We start from the raw sequence: 6000 nt of genomic DNA, 5'->3' as shown, positions 1-6000 counted from the left end.
CGTCCAGACAAAATAAATAGTGGGGGTTCGCTGTACCGGAAAAAAATCTGCCTATCACAATAATTAACACAAAATGTCAAGAATACTGTAGGCTATTACACCAGGTCCCCTATATAGTGCACTGCAATGAGATCTGGCCAAAAGTATTGGGGCAGTGATATTCAGGAAAAGGGAAGAGGTCTGGTCTATAGTAGTGCCCTATATAGGGAAGAGGTCTGGTCTATAGTAGTGCCCTATATAGGGAAGAGGTCTGGTCTATAGTAGTGTCCTATATAGGGAAGAGGTCTGGTCTATAGTAGTGCCCTATATAGGGAAGAGGTCTGGTCTATAGTAGTGCACTATATAGGGAAGGAGTCTGGTCTATAGTAGTGTCCTATATAGGGAAGAGGTCTGGTCTATAGTAGTGCACTATATAGGGAAGAGGTCTGGTCTATAGTAGTGCCCTAAACAGGGAAGAGGTCTGGTCTATAGTAGTGCCCTATATAGGGAAGAGGTCTGGTCTATAGTAGTGCACTATATAGGGAAGGAGTCTGGTCTATAGTAGTGTCCTATATAGGGAAGAGGTCTGGTCTATAGTAGTGCACTATATAGGGAAGAGGTCTGGTCTAAAGTAGTGCCCTATACAGGGAAGAGGTCTGGTCTAAAGTAGTGCCCTATATAGGGAAGAGGTCTGGTCTATAGTAGTGCACTATATAGGGAAGAGGTCTGGTCTATAGTAGTGCCCTATACAGGGAAGAGGTCTGGTCTATAGTAGTGCACTATATAGGGAAGGAGTCTGGTCTATAGTAGTGCCCTATATAGGGAAGAGGTCTGGTCTATAGTAGTGCCCTATATAGGGAAGAGGTCTGGTCTATAGTAGTGCCCTATACAGGGAAGAGGTCTGGTCTAAAGTAGTGCCCTATATAGGGAAGAGGTCTGGTCTATAGTAGTGCACTATACAGGGAAGAGGTCTGGTCTATAGTAGTGTCCTATATAGGGAAGAGGTCTGGTCTATAGTAGTGCCCTATATAGGGAAGAGGTCTGGTCTATAGTAGGGTCCTATATAGGGAAGAGGTCTGGTCTATAGTAGTGCCCTATATAGGGAAGAGGTCTGGTCTATAGTAGTGTCCTATATAGGGAAGAGGTCTGGTCTATAGTAGTGTCCTATATAGGGAAGAGGTCTGGTCTATAGTAGTGTCCTATATAGGGAAGAGGTCTGGTCTAAAGTAGTGCCTTATATAGGGAAGAGGTCTGGTCTATAGTAGTGCCCTATACAGGGAAGAGGTCTGGTCTATAGTAGTGCCCTATATAGGGAAGAGGTCTGGTCTATAGTAGTGCACTATATAGGGAAGAGGTCTGGTCTATAGTAGTGCCCTATATAGGGAAGAGGTCTGGTCTATAGTAGTGCCCTATATAGGGAAGAGGTCTGGTCTATAGTAGTGCACTATATAGGGAAGAGGTCTGGTCTAAAGTAGTGCCCTATATAGGGAAGAGGTCTGGTCTATAGTAGTGTCCTATATAGGGAAGAGGTCTGGTCTATAGTAGTGCCCTATATAGGGAAGAGATCTGGTCTATAGTAGTGCCCTATATAGGGAAGAGGTCTGGTCTATAGTAGTGCCCTATATAGGGAAGAGGTCTGGTCTATAGTAGTGTCCTATATAGGGAAGAGGTCTGGTCTATAGTAGTGCACTATATAGGGAAGAGGTCTGGTCTATAGTAGGGTCCTATATAGGGAAGAGGTCTGGTCTAAAGTAGTGCACTATATAGGGAAGAGGTCTGGTCTATAGTAGTGTCCTATATAGGGAAGAGGTCTGGTCTATAGTAGTGCACTATATAGGGAAGGAGTCTGGTCTATAGTAGTGCCCTATATAGGGAAGAGGTCTGGTCTATAGTAGTGCACTATATAGGGAAGAGGTCTGGTCTATAGTAGTGTCCTATATAGGGAAGAGGTCTGGTCTATAGTAGTGCCCTATATAGGGAAGAGGTCTGGTCTATAGTAGTGCACTATATAGGGAAGAGGTCTGGTCTATAGTAGTGTCCTATATAGGGAAGAGGTCTGGTCTATAGTAGTGTCCTATATAGGGAAGAGGTCTGGTCTATAGTAGGGTCCTATATAGGGAAGAGGTCTGGTCTATAGTAGTGCCCTATATAGGGAAGAGGTCTGGTCTAAAGTAGTGCCCTATACAGGGAAGAGGTCTGGTCTATAGTAGTGCCCTATATAGGGAAGAGGTCTGGTCTATAGTAGTGCCCTATACAGGGAAGAGGTCTGGTCTAAAGTAGTGCCCTATATAGGGAAGAGGTCTGGTCTAAAGTAGTGCCCTATATAGGGAAGAGGTCTGGTCTATAGTAGTGCCCTATACAGGGAAGAGGTCTGGTCTATAGTAGTGTCCTATATAGGGAAGAGGTCTGGTCTATAGTAGTGCCCTATATAGGGAAGAGGTCTGGTCTATAGTAGTGCCCTATATAGGGAAGAGGTTTGGTCTATAGTATTGCCCTATAAAGGGAAGAGGTCTGGTCTAAAGTAGTGCCCTATATAGGGAAGAGGTATGGTCTATAGTAGGGTCCTATATAGGGAAGAGGGTGCCATTTCAGACTGGGTTCCAGTCACACTTCATGGGTGGGCCTGTAAACCCAACCTCACCAGGGGGGAAATCACTCCTCTACTGTGGCTGATAATATACACAAACACAGACATCAACATGTAGCTTCACAGCCCTATGAAGCTGTGTAGACGACACACATGTCAAATGACAACAAAGTGTGGAGTTGCGCTCTTTCAACTGCTTTCAACATAAATCTAAATAGTGATTTGCCACCCAGTGGCAGAGCACAGTACAAAGTCCATCTGCATTAGAGTATGGTGAGAATGTATTGGACGGTAACTCGGTTTTACTCTTCTGTTTATCCTTATAGCTACTGTTGAGCCCTGCAGCCAATTCAGACATCTTTTCTGAACCTCTTTTCAACGATGGCCAACAGCTGAGCCACAGTGCTGTCAAAATGAGTATTTACGTTATAAAAACTCAGTTTAAAACAGGTTTCAAATAGGAAGAAAGTACATTGTTCTATGTGGTGGATCTATCATGTGTTGTTAGCAGGGATAAGTAATGGTTAACCACTCGATCCACCCCCTCCACCACCCACACACACACACACACACACACACACACACACACACACCTCCAGGGAAAAGCCTCTCCCCCACAGGTGTCACCCCAAGCCCGGCCCAGGATGGGTGAGGTCATGCTGGGGATCAAGGGAGGGATGGAGGGGAGGGAGGGATGGATGGAGTAAAACTGTCCTTGTTTTCTTTATCAACTGATTCCTCTAGAGCAGGAAGGGTGTCCTACAGATGTTGTTTAGACACTGTTTTTCTACTCCGTTACAACGCAGGGATCTCTATGACTTCATCCCCAAGTAGAATACAGACGAGAGTGTCAACTGTCGAGGAAATACTAACTTGGGATGACTCCATATCTCCACTTAGCAAAAGAATAGACAAAGTTTTGGAAATAAGCTTTCACTTTGACTTTTCACTTTGACTTAGGAGACAAGAAGGTCGCAGAAGGTCTGTTTGTGCTGTCTTTCCAACTCCTTTGGTCATTATCACTCCAAACAGGCACAAGACAGCACAAATAGATCTGGAACCAGGCTATCAAAAAGGGGCCACTCCCATTGGCTTAAGTGTAGAAACCAGATATGGAGCAACACATTATGTTATGGTGTAAATTATAACGCCAAACCAGTTGAACACGGACTAAGGAGACATCGGCACATGTCCGACGTGTGAGATAGACCACTCACTCTAGATCCAAGATGGTGTTTTAGTACTCTGAATTGACTGGGAGGACCGGATAGTGATGCATTTTAGACCTCATCATCTCACAGCTGGTCGTGTAGAAAGAGACCTAATCTTCTCACAGCTGGTTGTGTATAAAAGGGGGGAGGGGGGGGGGGGGAATCAAGCCACGAGAAGAAAAAGCTGAAAACATCTTGGGGGATGAAAATGCCTTGACAATGCGATACAGTGTAGAGGAGTCCCTGCATGTGCAGTGGGGTAAGCCATGCCAATAGAGAGTTTGGCAGAGCCAGAGTAGAGAAGCTCTCTAGTCTAACTCTACATGGGTGGATAAAGAGATCTCTGCATGGCTGAGAGAATCAGTATCATTGATGTCTCTGTCTCTCTGTCTCTCTGTCTCTGTCTCTACCTTTTTTTCCCCTCAAATTTAATTGCAGCTTTTTCTTGTTTGGCAAATTAGACAAGCTCTCTAAAAGTTCCCCTCTTTTTGGCTGTTTACTATGTGTCTCTGTTGGTTGCCATGGTAGTAAACAGAAAACACACACACACACAATACACACAAACACTGAGAACACACATGCGAACACACATACATACACACACACAGCCTCTCGTCCTACTACCGCTGCACACAGTCATTAGTCTGAACAATCTTGTCCCTGTGAACAGAGCTGTGATGGAGGAGTACCAGCATGACAGATGTGAGAACTACTCCCTCTAGTGGTTACAATAAGCAGTTGAAGCCGACCAAAGTTGTAAAGCTGCTGCCAAATTGAATCAAAGCCATCATTGCAATCACATGATTTTCTGTTGGGGCAACTGAATGATAACTCACACGGGTTGCTGAATTTGATTAGTATCAAGCTTGGGATTTGTTGGAATACTTTAAGAATGAAGTACCTGGGATATGTTGGAATACTTTAAGAATGAAGTACCTGGGATTTGTTGGAATACTTTAAGAATGAAGTACCTGGGATTTGTTGGAATACTTTAAGAGTGAAGTACCTGGGATTTGTTGGGATACTTTAAGAATGAAGTACCTGGGATTTGTTGGGATACTTTAAGAATGAAGGCCTGGGGACTTCCGGCAACAATGTGTCGAGGAGCAACATCTAACTAAAGAGGCTGTGTAGCTCCAACTATATTTTAGCTAATTATTCAACGTCTAGTTACACATTGTTAACACGTTGTTAACTAATTGTCCAAAATATCGGTTACATGGAAAAATGACTTCGAAACGCATATAAGCAGACACTTTTGACAAAAAATGTTGTCTCTACCTGCAGCTAGCAAGGAAAATGGCGGAGAAGAACAACCTGATGACCAGTTCTAAATGAGATTCGCAAAATGAACAAAAATCTCGAAGAGAAAATTGCGAAAGTGGGCGAAGACGTGGCTGAAATAAAACATACAGTGTGTGCCCTGAAAACAAAAGTGGACACAGTCGACATCCTAGTTACACACACAGGAGAGAGGATATCAACCTGGGAGGACAAGAACAACCTCCTAAACAACACTGTTGAAAAAATGAAGACTGTGATGGAAAAACTTCTGAAGAACAACTTCAATACCAGAAACATTACAGTCAGAGAAACACACTTCAATACCAGAAACATTACAGTCAGAGAAACACACTTCAATACCAGAAACATTACAGTCAGAGAAACACACTTCAATACCAGAAACATTACAGTCAGAGAAACACACTTCAATACCAGAAACATTACAGTCAGAGAAACACACTTCAATACCAGAAACATTACAGTCAGAGAAACACACTTCAATACCAGAAACATTACAGTCAGAGAAACACACTTCAATACCAGAAACATTACAGTCAGAGAAACACACTTCAATACCAGAAACATTACAGTCAGAGAAACACACTTCACTACCAGAAACATTACAGTCAGAGAAACACACTTCAATACCAGAAACATTACAGTCAGAGAAACACACTTCAATACCAGAAACATTACAGTCAGAGAAACACGACTTCAATACCAGAAACATTACAGTCAGAGAAACACACTTCAATACCAGAAACATTACAGTCAGAGAAACACACTTCAATACCAGAAACATTACAGTCAGAGAAACACACTTCAATACCAGAAACATTACAGTCAGTCAGAGAAACACACTTCAATACCAGAAACATTACAGTCAGAGAAACACACTTCAATACCAGAAACATTACAGTCAGAGAAACACACTTCAAT

The sequence above is a fragment of the Oncorhynchus mykiss genome, chromosome 2 (genome assembly GCF_057628025.1).
Source record: "Oncorhynchus mykiss isolate SJ-2025 chromosome 2, ASM5762802v1, whole genome shotgun sequence".
Taxonomy (NCBI): domain Eukaryota; kingdom Metazoa; phylum Chordata; class Actinopteri; order Salmoniformes; family Salmonidae; genus Oncorhynchus; species Oncorhynchus mykiss.
This window is presented reverse-complemented; position numbering follows the sequence as displayed.